The sequence below is a fragment of the Cynara cardunculus genome (assembly GCF_001531365.2).
Source record: "Cynara cardunculus var. scolymus isolate 2C chromosome LG 16, CcrdV1, whole genome shotgun sequence".
NCBI lineage: Eukaryota > Viridiplantae > Streptophyta > Magnoliopsida > Asterales > Asteraceae > Cynara > Cynara cardunculus.
In genome coordinates this window covers 5,158,689-5,175,018 of record NC_037543.1, presented here as the reverse complement: position 1 = coordinate 5,175,018, position 16,330 = coordinate 5,158,689, and the positions used below count along the sequence as shown (strand labels likewise).

Genomic DNA, 16,330 nt, shown 5'->3' with positions numbered 1-16,330 from the left:
AGTCGAGTGTTGACCGAGCTTTGACCGAGTCGATCTCGAGTAGCTCGCGAGTTGTCTCGTATCGTTTACACCCCTAGTCATAACGTGGTATTATCTTGCACATTTGAAAAAAGAGTTAGCATTTTGCATCTATGTAGGTGTGTGAGATTAAAAGAAAGCTTGACGGCTATAAGCTCCAAGCATCTGTTGGAAGCAAGGTCGTGCACGAGGGTACGGTGTACGAATGTGAGATTCCAAACAGGGACAATTATTTTGTGCTCTCGAAATTTTTTGGAGCCATATTATATATTTACTTTGATTTTTAGTCTATATTTTAACTCAATCCCTACAGCTTGTTGCCTCTTATTTTAGTCCATCCAGGCAATTATAATGTTTAGCCCAATGATCGTATTCCTCCCCTCTTTTATTATATATATTTGCCAATTTGCCGATTCCCACTATGATTGCAAATCTTCAATCCCTTCTCTTTAATTTGTAATTTAAAGATTAAACTCTCTTATCGGCTAGTCCTATCCATCTTTGTATCCCCGATGGCTAATTTTATGATTGAAGCACCAAGTACGACCCTATTTAATAATCTTCCACTTTCTTGTTCTCCATTTCTTTAATTTTTTTTTGTTCAACGAGCAACCTTGCTTGCAATTTTCTCACTTCTTTATCATGATATTGATCGCCACTATTCAGAGCACTATAACCTTTTGAAATCATGCACCAAAGTTGAGAGTTAAGGGAGAAGTTGACTCTAGGGCTTCTTGAGAACTTGAGGTAAACAACATTGGTAACCTCTTACACATTTTTTTTTATTAACCTGGATATCCAAACCGCTATGCAAGCCAACTAATCCTAGGGCGACCATCTGCTTTGCAAATATCTCGGAGTCACCGCATTTGAACCTCCGTGACCACAAGGGGATTTTTATTCCCCCTTAGATTTGAACCTGAGACCTATAGGTACTTTTGACCTTTGGAACCAAGCTCAAACCAATCAGTCACCACTCTTGTGGTTAACCTCTTATACATTAACGTTTCAATTTAAGGACTCACCAAAAAGTTATTATGAAGAACCTATTAAATATTTTGTTTCCAACAATATTAGAAAAATATATCTATATGTCTATATATATATATATATATATATATCTATATAAATAAATAGATATATATATATATATATAGGGAATGATTCAAACGAGAACCCTATGATTTACGAAAATGCGAGAACAACTCAATAACCACATATTGTGATAAAAAATAAAATTAAAAGATTTTTAAAACTAAAATTGAAATTTAAAAAGATTCAGAAAATATTAAAATTAAAAGGGTAATAATGAAAATGATATCATAAAATCTTTTAATACGATTACACGATCATGATTATCATTATCTAATAAACGGTTAATCATGTGATATGGGTGTGATAATCATGTGATTATCACACAATATCACATTATCGCTTATATCAACACGATTTGGTGTGATTTGGGTGTGATATGGGTGTGATAATCATGTGATTATCAATCACACAATTATCACATTATCGCTTATATCAACACGATTTGGGTGTGATAATCATGTGATTATCACACAATTATCACATTATCGCTTATATCAACACGATTTGGTGTGATAATTGTGTGATAATGGTGTGATATGGGTGTGATAATCATGTGATTATCACACAATTATCACAAGGATTCCGCTTGGCTACGGTTAACTTAGAAAATTGACTACCGATTTGGTGTGATATGGGTGTGATAATCATGTGATATAACTATCATAACAGCGCATTCGATTTGATCATGGTTTCGATCGGTTAGGATTAGACGATCACACATTTATCACAACAATTACGGGTGAAATCCACTAGATTTTGTGTGATATGAGTGTGATAATCATGTGATATCACTATTATAACATCACGTGCGCACTAAATTTGATCATAGTTTCGATCGGTTAGGGTTGACAATCACACATTTATCACAACGATTACTCATGGTTTCGATAGGTTATGGTTACACTTCATTGATTATGGTTTCGATWGGTTATGGTTACACTTCATTGATTATGGTTTCGATAGGTTATGGTTACACAATCACACAATTATCACAAGGGGAGAGGAGAGAGTGGAAAAGAACGTRCAKGAAAAAAAGGGATAATTATGACGAATTAAAATAAAATAAAATTATAAAATTAATTAATTACATTACTGTCCTTATTAATTTATTTATATTTAATATAAGTTAATTTATTAATTAAAAAAGTTTGAGGTTATTAGATTGTTCTCGCATTCTTGAACTTCACCTATATATATATATATATATATATATATATATATATAAATAAAGTAAAACAATGGAACTCCTACGTGCATCTTCACAATTGAGTATTTCAAATTCTTGCTTCCTTATCACCGCACGTCACTCATCTCCAATATTCCAATAATTTCGATTTTTATCTGCCTATTCATCTTCTCTGCTTTCTATGCCTATTTACCTTCCCGTCATTTTCTGAATTTCTTATTTAATTTTGCAGTGGAAGTGGGAAATGGTGGGTGAAGGTGGCGGGAGAAGCAGTCGCCACCCATGTGTGGTGGCCAGAAAAGAAGACGAACAGGAGCCCATCACCCGAGAAACGAAATGAGATTCAAGGCTGTGGACCAAAGTAGTACATATATAATAAAGGTAAGGGTGTTTATGTTGTGTGTATCTGTTAGAGTATTTTGGTAATCTCTATTGTTCTAGTCTAGTATAAATAGGTGTGTTTCATGTGACCATTTTCATTCAATCAATACAATTCATCAGTTTCTCATTTCCTTGATAGTCTTTAAATGGGAAAATATGGTTTCCATTATGGAATTTATGTTATCAACAGTTACCATTTTTGGGAAAATTAGGCCTATTCAGTTTGAGTTGGTTTCCCAAAAATAGATGCATAAAATAAGCCCTACAGACTGCTTAAGAAAATCATGCAGCCATGCAATGAGCACAAAGCCAACTATTCTTTCGCCTTTTACTAAAGAATACCGTGTGCTCGTTGCTTACAATGGCATACCCCTATTTTTGGAGAGGTTTTCATTTTATGAATGCCTCCTACAATTTGTAGTCTAAATTATATGAGATGCATTGTTTTGATGTTAATTACAAAGCTGACCCTAACATCGATGTTACAAGACTTGTTTAGTTAAGCAAGGTTTATTTTATGTTTAAAAGCGACTCAAAACGCAATAAATATGAAACTCGAGTTCAAAAAACAAGTTAAATGCTCGAGTTTCCAAAACTGAAAACCCCTACAGCCCTACTATCAGGCAATGCAAATCTTGAACTTTTTATGATGATGAGAAAGATGGAATTTTAAGAGAGGGTCTCACTGGTTGCAGAGCAAACACCACGAAAGCCAAGCTACATACAAGTTATCTACGGTTAGATCGTTACGGTGTCATCCCACATTGATAATAAAATGAAACATGTAGCCATGTCTAAACCTATTTAAGAAGGTAGTTGTAGAACGTTAAACATACTTACCTGGACGGGGTCAATGAGTGATCAAAAAGGCTCATGGTCTAGGTTGGTGACCTCCATTGCACACAGGAGGGGTGCCTGCCTAAGGTCGGCCCAAGTGGTCGAGCCTACGTCATAATTTGTGACAGTGAGGGCCAGCGTTCGCGCGGCCCTTTCGAAATCCAAGTTTTGAACATTTTCTTGAACTTTTATCTCTTTTGATTGTTACGTAAAATGGTCCTACAATTGCCTACCAAATGCTACCTTCTCAGTATATTGTCTCTGGTGATCATGGCTAAACCACCAATCAAACTACATACACCGAGGTGATTGCAACATCTGCACAAGGACAAGTTTCTATAATTAAACTATTACCAATCTTAATATCAAATCAGATTATGTTATTGTTAGGTGCCAATTCGTTACATCAATAATATACGGATATCTACAACTTCTTATCTATAGATTTATTTATCTTGTTTTCTTTATTTAATTTAGAGTTCATATGGGAAATATGTTGGAAAAAAATGGAGAAATATTGTAATAGAGTACACAAAGAGATTGGAATGACCCTGGTAAAAAAATTGTAGCATGCAAGGCTGAAGAAACATTAACAGGTAAAACATAGTTTGAAGGGAAATAGAATGACAAAAAGAGCACCCATGATACCAGATTCTTCTTTTGTATATTCTTCTTGTTCCATTTTCAAAGACCTGCCAAATAACCTTCGAATTATGACCAAGGTAACGAGGTTGAAGAAGATTTTGAGGCAGTGGAAGAAGTGGAAGTGGGAAATGGTGGTTGAAGGTGGCGGGAGAAGCAGTCGCCACCCATGTGTGGTGGCCGGAAAAGAAGACGAGCAGGAGCCCACCACCCGAGAAACGAAATGAGATTCAAGGCTGTGGAGCAAAGTAGTACATATATAATAAAGGTAAGGGTGTGTATGTGCGTGTATCTATTAGAGTATTAGACTAGTGTTAGGGGTCGTTTACCAAACACTTACGGGGTAAGTGCTTATCAAGTTACATTACCTGATCGATGAATATGGGAAGAACCAATAATCTTACCCGGTAAGAACAAAGATAAGGACCTAGAGTCTTACCCGGTAAGTGAGGACGATAACTCTTACCAAGGTTAGAGCTTATCGGGTAAATTATTGTATACGATATCATTTCGTGGACTAAAATCTTACCCGCTAAGTAAGTGATAATATTGAATTTTGCTGATAAATTCTTACAGGGGTAAGCGTTTGGTAAACGGGCCTTTAATGTATTTTGGTAATTTCTATTGTCCTAGTCTAGTATAAATAGGTGTTTCATGTAACCATTTTCATTCAATCAATACATTTCAGTTTCTCATTTATAGTATCTAAATGGGAAATATGGTTTTCATTGTGGAATTTATGTTATCAATAGTTACAATCTGGGAAAATTAGGCCTTCAATTTGAGTTGGTTTCCCACATCGTGACCTGATTGCAAATGTGAATCCAAAAATAGATGCATAAAATAAGGCCTACAGGCTGCTTAAGAAAATCATGCAGCCATGCAATGAGCACAACGCGAACTACTTTTTCGCCTTTTACTAAAGAATACCGTGTGCTCGTTGCTTACAATGGCATACGCCTATTTTTGTTGAGGTCTTCATTTTATGAATGCCTCCTACAACTTGTAGTCTAAATTATAAAATGCATCGTTTAGATAAAGGCAAAATTGGTGTTACGAAGCCGACCCTAACATTGGTGTTACAAGACCCATTTAGTTAAGCGAGGTTTTTTTTTGTGTTCAATAGATTGCTAACTCGATAATTACAAAGCTCGAGGTCAAAAAACAAGTTAAATGCTCGAGTTTCCAAAACCCCTATTATCAGATACTACAAATCTTGAACTTTATATGATGATGAGAAAAATGGAATTTCTAAGACAGGGTCTCACTGGTTTGTCTGGTTGCAGAGCAAACATCACCAAAGCCAAGTTGCATACAAGTTATGTAGGCTGTGGCATAGAAACAGGTTGGTTATTTTTGTCTAGATTGTTAGGGTGTCATCCCACATTGATAATAAAATGAAACATGTAGCCATATCTAAACATATTTAAGAAGGTGGTTGTAGAACGTTAAACATACTTACCTGGATGGAATCAATGAGTGGTCAAAAAGGCTCATGGTCTAGGTTGGTGACCTCCATTGCACACAGGAGGGGTGTCAGCCTAAGGTCGGCCCAAGTGGTCGAGCCTACGTCATAATTTGTGACAGTGGGGGCCAGCGTTCGCGCGGCCCTTCTAATTATGAATCTTTAATGTTTTCTTGATCTTTTATCTCTTATGATTGCTACGTAAAATGGTGTCCGGTTGCCCACCAAAAGCCACCTTCTTAGTATTGTCTCTGGTCATGGTGGCTATACCGTCGTCATTTCTAGATAAACCCATTAATTGGTATTTAACTGGTACCTGCAACAAAAAGAGAAACCGATCAAACTACAAACAGCGAGGTGATTGCAACATCTCCGCAAGGACAAGATTTTATCAATAAACTACTACCAATCTCAATATCATATCAGATTATGTTATCGTTAGGTGCCAATTCGTTACATCTATAATATACGAATATCTACAACTTATATATAATAAATTGTAAGCACTCGCCACTCTCATTTACCGCGTAAGATTCTTGGTTTTTGTAATCTCACCCTGTGGCCAATTAGGTAAGTGACGAGATAATTAAGCTTTTACCTGATTCATGTTTGGTAAACGACGATCTTAAGGCAAACTTCGTTGCATTCTGCGCTGTTTTATTTTAACTGTTGTTGAATAATTTATAATCTGTTTTGTGATTTGAACAAAAGCCACATGCATTTACATCCATTTGTTAACTCTTCGATAAAAAAATGGCCGTCGTTCCTTTTATTGAACTGGCATCTGAACGTGAATGCAAATGCGGAGCTAAAAGCTGGTGCAAAAAGAAGGCCCTTAGCATCGTTTTAGTATCATGCATCCATGCAATGAGCACAAAGCAAACTATTCTTTCGCGTTTTACAAAAGAATATTGTGTGCTCGTTGCTCATAGTGGCATACACCTATTTTTGAAGAGGTCTTCTTTTTTATGAATGCCTCCTAAAATTCGTAGTTTCAATTATCAATTATGTATTTGAAACCAAGTCCCATAAAATTTATGTAGAATGTGGCATGAGAAGTTTGGTGTGTTGTTTGTGGCTAAATCGTTAAGGTGTCATCCCACATCACATAGTGAAACCTGAAGCCACATCTTAATCTGTTTAAAGAACTTTTTGTCCAACTAGAAACATACTTACCTGGACGGGATCAATGAGTGATCAATAAGACTCATGGTTTAGGTTGGTGGTTTCCATTGCACATTGGAGGGTGCTAGCCTAAGGTCGGCCCAAGTTGTCGAACCTACATCATAATTTGTGATAGTGGGGGCATGCGTTCGCGCATCCCTTATCCACTTTCAAGTAAAAAAATATCATTTCTAAACGAGTTAAATTTAGGCACTACATGTTGAAAAATCCATTACACATCCGATGCGTGTTCGTGCACTCTCTATATGTGCGTGGTTGACTATACGTCCATTGTTAAGTGTCAAGATTAACTTCATCTTTTTAACCTCGATTTGTGAACTATATCAATTGGGTGTTTCTTTATGTCGGTTTTCCCAAACCAATTGGATCAAAATTACCTCTTTGTAGCGTCATTTCTGTTAAAAATTGTCAATCATTTGAACAACTATGTAATTATGTTCAGATGCCAGTTCAATAAAAGGTAACAAATTGGCACCTAATAATAATATAATCTGATTTGATAAGAAGTTGTATATATTTGGTGTATGTAGTTTGATCAGTTTTTCTTTTTGTTGCTGGTACATAAATGACGATGGTAGCACGATCACCGGAGACAACACTGAGAAGGTGGCATTTAGTGGCAATCAGAAACCATTTATATAAGAATCAAAAGAGAGAAAAGTTAGAGAAAACGTTCAAAACTTGGAATTAGAAAGGGCCGCGCGAACGTTGGCCCCCACTGTCACAAATTATGACGTAGGCTCGACCACTTGGGCCGACCTTAGGCAGGCACCCCTCCTGTGTGCAATGGAGGTCACCAACCTAGACCATGAGCCTTTTTGATCACTTATTGATCCCGTCCAGGTAAGTATGTTTAACGTTCTACAACCACGTTCTTAAATAGGTTTAGACTTTGCTACATGTTTCATTTTATTATCAATGTGGGATGGCACCCTAACTATCTAACCGTAGTCCGTAGATGACCAACCTGCTTCTATGCCACAGCCTACATAACTTGTATGCAGCTTGGCTTTGGTGTTTGCTCTGCAACTAGTGAGACCCTGTCTTAGATATTCCATTTTTGTCATCATCATAAAAAGTTCAACATTTGTAGTGTCTGATAATAGGGGTTCTGGAAACTCGAGCATATAACTTGTTTTTTGACCTCGAGCTTAGTAATTATCGAGTTTGAGTTGCTATTGAACAAAAAAAATACCTCGCATAACTAAACGAGTCTTGTAACACCAATGTTAGGGTCAACTTTGTAACACCAATTTCGCCTTTATCTAAACGATGCATTTTATAATTTAGACTACAAATTGTAGGAGGCATTCATAAAATGAAGACCTCTCCAAAAATAGGTGTATGCCATTGTAAGCAACGAGCACACGGTATTCTTTAGTAAAAGGCGAAAGAATAGTTCGCTTTGTACTCATTGCATGGCTGCATGATTTTCTTAAGCAGCCAGTAGGCCTTATTTTATGCATCTATATTTGGATCCACACTTGCAATCAGGTCACGATGTGGGAAACCAACTCAAACTGAATAGGTCTAATTTTCCCAAATGGAAACTGTTGATAACATAAATTCCACAATGGAAACCATATTTTCCCATTTAGATACAATCAAGGAAATGAGAAACTGAATTGTATTGATTAAATGAAAATGGTCACATGAAACACCTATTTATACTTAGATTAGAACATTAGAAATTACCAAAATACCCTAACACTAGTCTAAATACTCTAATAGATACACACAACATAAACACCCTTACCTTTATTATATATGTTTTACCTGTACAATTTTTTTTACCTATTTATACTAGATTAATGTTAGGGTCATTAATCTCTTTGTATACTCTATTACCATAGAGATGATGGATATCGTTAAGCAATATCATCAGATATTTCTCTTGCATCTGCAAGCTTATCATGGATGTCACAAGATATCAAAGACGGTATTTCAGCTCGGTGTTTATGGCAGAACAAACTCAAACGTGGTCAAGCCGCTAGCAGAACATACAAGGGGATAGTAATTCACAGTGGTGAGGGAAAAGCCAATGCAGCATCAATAAGCATTAGAAACACCAAGTACCCTTTGCAGGCGGCCGGATGTATCAGAATGGTGCTGCAAGAGTGTAAACAATCCTTCAGTTGATGGATACTTGTTCTAAAACTCAAATCAAAAGGTTGCAGAAGCCCTTCAGTTAATGCACACAAGATGCGTTTCATTTTCAACAAACCCGTGAATCTTTCTGAGTCATCAATCATCAAGAATCTATTAGATGAAACAAACCTGTGAATCTGTATCAGTCATCAATCTTGAATAACAAAACCATGTGTCAACAATTACCAAAAAAAGGCAAAACCTTCAAGTAACAGAAAGGTTCTTGACAAAAACTCATATCAGAAGGAACATTCATCTGCTTGACCATCAAAATCACAAATAGAACAGGGAACCCCACAATCGTTCAGCGATTTTGAAGAGATAGCGAGAGATCAAACTTGAGAACGTAAATCCTCATCGATAAAATGTTAATTTCTTCTTGCTTATCAAGCTTTTCCTTAAAAATTAATGAAATGCTGAGACAATTTTGTTGAATATCAAGAAGAAACATATTTTCTTGGGAAATTTAAGACAGATGCAGTGTTTTTATTCATTATTAAAAAGGGAATAGATGATTTTAAGGTGTAAAGTTAGAAAAAGATGAATGAAACAGTTTGTAAAAGCGAGATGAAGGAACGCCTGCGCCTCCCTTCTCCAGTTTGCCACTCTCTCGTTCTTCGCCATGAACACCTACGACACAGCCTCCTCCCCCATCGAGGATTCCAACATCTAAAACGTCATTCAAGAGACATACAACAAATAAACATTTGGGGGTTAAAAAGGARGGAGTGTATTTGATCATTTCATCAACAAAGAAGCAAAGTAGTTCAAAAACGGAAGCAAAAAGCATAAAACCTTACCTGTCAAGATGGAGGATGCCTTCAAAAACAGTGATAAAACCTTACTGGATGAGAAAGTGGCCTGATCGGTCATCTTTTTTGCTGTGGGTACATACTTACCTTCAAGTAACAAAATGGGTTCTGATGGGTTTTTTCGAAAAAATACACCATTTTACATGATTATAAAAAAAAGATAACAAGCTTGAAAAAAAGGTTCAAATCTAGAAATTAAGAAGCTTAAAAAACCGTTCAAAACTCGAAATTAGGAAAGAGGCCGCGCGAACGCTGGCCCCCACTATCACAAATTATGACGTAGGCTCGACCACTTGGGTCGACCTTAGGCAAGCACCCCTCCAAAGTGCAATGGAGGTCACCAACCTAAACCATGAGTCTTTTTGATCACTCAATGATTCCGTCCAGGTAAGTATGTTTAACGTTCTACAGTAACTTTGTTAAATAGATGTAGACATGGCCACAGGTTTTATTCGATTATGAATGTGGGATGACACCCTATTAATAACCAACCTGCTTTATATGCCAAGATTATCTTAGGCATGGTTTTGGTGTTTGTATACTCAAGTCAGCATCCCGTGGAGACCATGTCCTACCACTTTTATTTAGTTTTGAATTATATATTTGACAATGGAACTCCATATTAATCTCCGTTATTCAAAGAGTGGAAGATTTTAGGTGCCAGGAATGATAACGATGATTGGATCGTTAACAAGCTACCCGATATCTCGAACATAAAATAAAACGTAACGTGACACCAATCATGGACTGGACCTCTGGAAGTTCATTTAATTTTTTTCAATCTAGCGAAACAATCTCACATTTTCTTAAAAAAGTCATAGCTTGTAATGTCTGAATTAATCAGAATGTATAACTGAGATTTTAAAGCACTTGAGCACGATGGATATAAATTTAAACTGCAAATTATAGGAGGTTTTCAAATAAATGAAAACCTCTCCAAAAATAAGCGTATGCCACTTGAAACAACGAACACACGGTATTCTTTAGTAAAAGGCGAAAGAATAGTTCGCTCTGTGTTCATTGCATGGCTGCGTGCTTCTTAATGTAGACTGAGGGTCTTATTTATGCATCTGCTAGACTCCACATTTGCATCCAAGTCTCCATGTGGGAGACCTACTGAAATTGAAAAAAATGTTTGATTTATTATTTCAATAAATAAATGGATGTTAAAGGTGATAGATGCATTTCAAACTTTAGTAATTATGGAGTTTGAGTCGATATCGAACACAAAATAAACCTAGCTTAATTATACGAGTCGAGCTTTTTTGTTTCACGTTGAGCCGAGTAATATGAGCATATATATTTTTTCGAATCAAACATTTTTCATATGTCCATAAATGGTACGATTATGATCGTAGAATCAGCAAACCTCAAACGACTTAATTGATCTCCGTTTCAAACCCATAAACGCCTTATAAATTCTGAATTTTTATGTCATGATATGCAAGCATGCAACTCAAATTATTAACCAAACATTAATCGCAAGTCTTCTTAATCAGAGTTTATTCTATGCTACATTTATTAGAGAGCTTCTCAACTATGTATTTTATAATTTAGACTACAATTTGTGGAAGGGATTTAAATACATAAAAACCTATCCAGAAATAGGCGTATGCCATTATGAGTACACGGTATTCGTTAGTAAAAGGCGAAAGAATAGGGCTCATTGCATGGTTGCGTGATTTTGGGACCAACTTAGAGCTCGATAGCCAATGTTTTTAAACCTATTCAGAGCTCAATGTAGAATTTATTTGAGCTCGATAACCGACGGATTTTGAACCAATTTAGAGCTCGATAACCATGGATTTTGAACCAAATTAGAGCTCGCTAGCCACTAGATTTTGAACCGATTGAACCAACCTTAGGCAAGCACCCCTCCTATGTGCAATGGAGGTCACCAACCTAGACCATGAGCCTCTTTGATCACTCATTGATCCCGTCTAGGTAAGTATGTTTAATGTTCTACAACCATTTTCTTAAATAGGTTTAGACATGGTTACATGTTTCATTTTATTATCAATGTGGGATGGCACCCTAACGATCTAACCACAAATAACCAACCTACTTCTTATGCCAAGACTTCATTGGGATTGGTTTTGGTGTGGTTTACTCGTTTTTCATCGGTGAGACTACGTCTTAGAGCTTCATTTTGTTGTTAAGCATATATATAATATTTATATACGATAAAATAAAATAAAAATCTCATGTTAGTCATAATGGTAATGATCGTAGCATTAAACGAGCTACTCGAGCTTTAGCAATTCCAAAGCTCGACTCAATCTCGAAAATAGAACGCATTTAACTAGGCAAGTTGAGCTTTTAACACCAATGTTCAACTTGACAATCGAAAGCCAAATATTTTATATATTTTTGTAAATCGTTATAGCTTATAAAGTTTGAAAAAAATTATAATTAATCACTCATAATTTTTAAGCTCTTCAGCTGCATAATGTATAATTTAAACTACAAATTGTAGGAGGCATTCAAATAAATGAAGACCTCTACAAAAACAGACATATGCCACTTTGAGCAACAGACATAATCCCATGTTTGACTTTGTTTAACCTCCCTAACTTTGGGATTCACTTATCTAATCCCATTTTCTATTTTACTTTTACAACAAATATTTTTATGTTCGAGCTCTTGTGCATCGTCAACGTTACAGATAATTGAAGACCCAATGCTCTCAACCAAGCGACAATCGACTAGTCTATCGAAACTATCCTCGAGACGTATGTGGTCTGTACAATTCCACCTACTTTGTTGACGGGTTTACTAAAAAAGACGATTGTTCTCACTAATCTGCTTCCATGCCACAACCTACATAACTTGTATGCAGCTTGGCTTTGGTGGTGTTTACTCAGTTGGGCATCCCGTGAGGCCACATCATAAAACTTTATTTTGTGTTGAATTATATAATATATTTATATATGACAAATAAACTTTTTATAGTAATCCTTGTTATTCAAGATTTGAAGTGTCAGATGATAACAGGACAGTAACAATTGGATCGTTTAACGAGCTACTCAAGCTCTACTTGATCTCGAACATAAAATGAAATGCATTTAACATTTAACTTGGCAAGTTGAGCTTTGTAACATCAATGTTCAATGGAACATTTGAAAGTTCGTTTAATTTTTTTCGATCCAGCCAAACGATCACATTATCAAATATCCTAGCTTATTAATTTTTTAAGCTCTTGAGCACCATAAATATAATTTTAAACTACAAATTGTGGGTGGAATTCAAATAAATGAACAACTCTTCAAAAATAAGCGTATGTCACTTTATTCAACGAACACACGGTATTCTTTATTTAATGGTGAAAGCTGTTAAAAGATGACCATGCCTTTCAAAGTAAGATGTTGATGTATACATTCATATTTAAATCAAAATTATGTCAGATTATATGTCCTATTGTCCTAATAAGATGCATCTGGTTGACAAAATTCATAACAAATGAGGTTAGGAGATACTCAGAATATGTGGAACCCCATCAGACCTTTATAATCAGATTTTCAGGCATGGTGATTGTAACATATCCAGCCTGCAAATCTACCACCAACAGCTACATACACTGGTTCTCCGAGCATGAAGAAAAACAGTGCTTCATTGTTCTCTATCGTTTTTATCTTGAAGCAAACAAAAACAAGAATCCAAAGACCACGATAAACTGGAAATGGACCACCGAGAATGAAGGAACCTGATCAATCGAAACCCACCGAGAACAAATAAACATTTGGGGGTTAAAAAGATTATTTCATCAACAAAGAAGCAAAGTATTTCAAAAACGGAAGCTAAAAGCATAAAACCTTACCTGTCAAGATGGAGGATGCCTTAAAAAACAGTTAGATGCCAAATGGGTTCTGATGGCTTTATACACAAAAGACACCATTTTTACATGAAGCTTCAAATATCGTTCAAAACTCGAAAATTAGGAAAGAGGCCGCGCGAACGCTGGCCTCCACTGTCACAAATTATGACGTAGGCTCGACCACTTGGGTCGACCTTAGGCAGGCACCCCTCCTAAGTGCAATGGAGGTCGCCAACCTAAACCATGAGCCTCTTTGATCACTCATTGATTCCGTCCAGGTAAGTATGTTTAACGTTCTACATTAACCTTCTTAAATAGATCTAGATATGGCCACAGGTTTTATTCCATTATGAATGTGGGATGACACCCTATTAATAACCAACCTGCTTCTTATGCCAAGATTATATTACGCATGGTTTCGTTGTTGTATACTCATTCAGCCCCTTTTATTTAGTTTTGAATTTTATATATGACAATTCAACTCCACATTAATCTCCGTTATTCAAAGAGTGGAAGGTTTTAGGTGCCAGGAATGATAACGATGATCTCGAACATAAAATAAAACGTAAACATGACACCAATTATCGACTGGACCTCTGGAAGTTCAGTTAATTTAATTCAATCAAGCCAAACAATCTCGCATTTTCTAAAAAAAGTCATAGCTTATAAAGTCTGAATTAATCAGAATGTATAACTGAGATTTTTAAATCACTTGAGCATGATAGACATAAATTTAAACTGCAAATTATCGGAGGTTTTCAAATAAATGAAAACCTCTCCAAAAATAAGCATATGCCACTAATTAGACATTATAGAAACTATCTCAGTTTGTATTTAAACCATGTATACCCCATTGGCAAGATGTTTTGTATCTTAGACATTATTTGAAGCAACAACCTGGACAAGGACTGTTTTTCTCAGCAAAATCTACTTGTCAGTTAAAACAGTACCCGAAGGTTCACAAGCGACTGAGTATTTATTCCATGTACAAATAGTACTTCAAGATCATTATATGTACAAGGCCACCAACTACCTTGACCTTCCGGCACTGGGCAGGCATCAGCCCCCATACTTGGAGGTTCCCAATGAAATGAGGCATGTTAGGGAGCCACTACAAAGAGTACACTGAGATTTATTAGATTTTCTCCTCCACAAGGTTCGTCCATGGAGGGTGAGTCAGGGACTAAGATCATGGGAAAACGTCAACGGTTGCTGGCTTGTTACAACAATTCGTGAAACGGGGTATGTTATAGTTATAGTAGATTAATAAACGACGATCTAGTCACTGGTTTTCACTTCTCAGTGAGTGAAATATATCACTACAACAAAATTAAGTTTATAGGACACCCTCAGTCTCTAAGCGTCTCAATAGACCGCTTTATAGGACTTAATTTATAGGACCAAAATATAAAGCGTCCTAAAAGGTGTTGTAATAAGTTTATATGACGCTTTTTGGCGTCTTAACAAATTTTTTAGGGCATTTTTAATACAAAGTGTCGCATTAGCAAACTTTATAGGATACTTTTGAGAAAGTGTCCTATAAACTCATTTTTTTATTGGACACTTGTTTTTATAGGACAGTTTTTCAAATAGTGTATTATAAAATTGTTAATGGGACGCTTTATATTAAAAGTGTCATAAAAAACTTATTACGACGTCAAAAAACGTCATATAAACTTATTACAACACCTTTAGATATGACACTTTGTTTTTTTGGTCCTATAAGTTAAGTCCTATAAAAAGGTCTATTAGGACACTTAAAAATTGGAAGTGTCCTATAAACCCGATTTTGTTTGCTTTGTGCTTATTGCATGGATGCGTGATATTAAAAGGATGCTTAAGGGCCTTCTTTTTGCACCAGCTTTTAGCTTCGCATTTGCATTCACGTTCAAATGCCAGTTCAATAAAAGGAACGACGGCCATTTTTTTATCGAAGAGTTAAGAAATGGATGTAAATGCATGTGGCTTTTGTTCGAATCACAAAACAGATAAGAAATTATTCAACAACGATTAAAAAATCCCAGAATGGAACGGAGTTTGCGTTAAGGTCGTTGTTTACTAAACATGAATCAGGTAAAATTAAGCTTAATTACCGGGTCACTTACCTAACTGGCCACAAGGTGAGATTACAAAAACCAAGAATTTAGCTTACGCGGTAAGTGAGAGTGGTGAGTGCTTACAATTTCATTATATATAAGTTGTTGTAGATATTCTATATTATAGATGTAACGAATTGGCACCTAACCATAACATAATCTTATATGATATTGAGATTCGTAGTAGTTTATTGATAAAAACTTGTCCTTGCGGAGATGTTGCAATCACCTCGCTGTTTGTAGTTTGATCGGTTTCCCCTTTTGTTGCTGGTACCAGTTAAAAACCAATTAATGGGTTTAGCTAAAAATGACGATGGTATAGCCACCATGACCGGAGACAATACTAAGAAGGTGGCTTTTGGTGGGCAACCGGACACCATTTTACGTAACAATCATAAGAGATAAAAGATCGAAGAAAACATTAAATATTCAGAATTAGAGAGGGCCGCGTCCCACTGTCACAAATTATGACATAGGCTCGACCACTTGGGTCGACCTTAGGCAAGCACCCCTCCTAAGTGCAATGGAGGTCACCAACCTAAACCATGAGCCTTTTTTATCACACATTGATTCCGTCCAGGTAAGTATGTTTAACGTTCTACAGTAACCTTCTTAAATAGATGTAGACATGGTCACAGGTTTTATTCCATT

General features: G+C 36.1%; 11 non-coding genes and 2 pseudogenes across 11 annotated transcripts; 6 read left to right on the top strand and 7 right to left on the bottom strand.

Moving 5' to 3' along the window:
* The first annotated feature begins 2,968 nt into the window (after positions 1-2,968).
* Positions 2,969-3,086, top strand: LOC112499755. Its single transcript, XR_003067278.1, has one exon. It is a non-coding gene; the product is annotated as a U5 spliceosomal RNA (small nuclear RNA).
* A 426-nt stretch (positions 3,087-3,512) lies between these two features.
* On the top strand, positions 3,513-3,673 carry LOC112499756. The gene has a single exon (XR_003067279.1). It is a non-coding gene; the product is annotated as a U1 spliceosomal RNA (small nuclear RNA).
* A 1,362-nt stretch (positions 3,674-5,035) lies between these two features.
* On the top strand, positions 5,036-5,151 carry LOC112499759. Its single transcript, XR_003067280.1, has one exon. It is a non-coding gene; the product is annotated as a U5 spliceosomal RNA (small nuclear RNA).
* Positions 5,152-5,613: 462 nt separating this feature from the next.
* Positions 5,614-5,774, top strand: LOC112499730. Its single transcript, XR_003067261.1, has one exon. It is a non-coding gene; the product is annotated as a U1 spliceosomal RNA (small nuclear RNA).
* Positions 5,775-6,482: 708 nt separating this feature from the next.
* On the top strand, positions 6,483-6,599 carry LOC112499760. Its single transcript, XR_003067281.1, has one exon. It is a non-coding gene; the product is annotated as a U5 spliceosomal RNA (small nuclear RNA).
* Positions 6,600-6,792: 193 nt separating this feature from the next.
* On the top strand, positions 6,793-6,952 carry LOC112499738. The gene has a single exon (XR_003067268.1). It is a non-coding gene; the product is annotated as a U1 spliceosomal RNA (small nuclear RNA).
* Positions 6,953-7,499: 547 nt separating this feature from the next.
* Positions 7,500-7,660, bottom strand: LOC112499780. Its single transcript, XR_003067300.1, has one exon. It is a non-coding gene; the product is annotated as a U1 spliceosomal RNA (small nuclear RNA).
* A 454-nt stretch (positions 7,661-8,114) lies between these two features.
* On the bottom strand, positions 8,115-8,233 carry LOC112499753. The gene has a single exon (XR_003067276.1). It is a non-coding gene; the product is annotated as a U5 spliceosomal RNA (small nuclear RNA).
* A 1,770-nt stretch (positions 8,234-10,003) lies between these two features.
* On the bottom strand, positions 10,004-10,164 carry LOC112499745. Its single transcript, XR_003067272.1, has one exon. It is a non-coding gene; the product is annotated as a U1 spliceosomal RNA (small nuclear RNA).
* A 517-nt stretch (positions 10,165-10,681) lies between these two features.
* Positions 10,682-10,799, bottom strand: LOC112499752. Its single transcript, XR_003067275.1, has one exon. It is a non-coding gene; the product is annotated as a U5 spliceosomal RNA (small nuclear RNA).
* A 796-nt stretch (positions 10,800-11,595) lies between these two features.
* LOC112499743 lies at positions 11,596-11,721 on the bottom strand (annotated as a pseudogene).
* A 1,988-nt stretch (positions 11,722-13,709) lies between these two features.
* On the bottom strand, positions 13,710-13,869 carry LOC112499768. Its single transcript, XR_003067289.1, has one exon. It is a non-coding gene; the product is annotated as a U1 spliceosomal RNA (small nuclear RNA).
* Positions 13,870-16,119: 2,250 nt separating this feature from the next.
* LOC112499742 lies at positions 16,120-16,267 on the bottom strand (annotated as a pseudogene).
* Between the last annotated feature and the right edge of the window lie 63 nt (positions 16,268-16,330).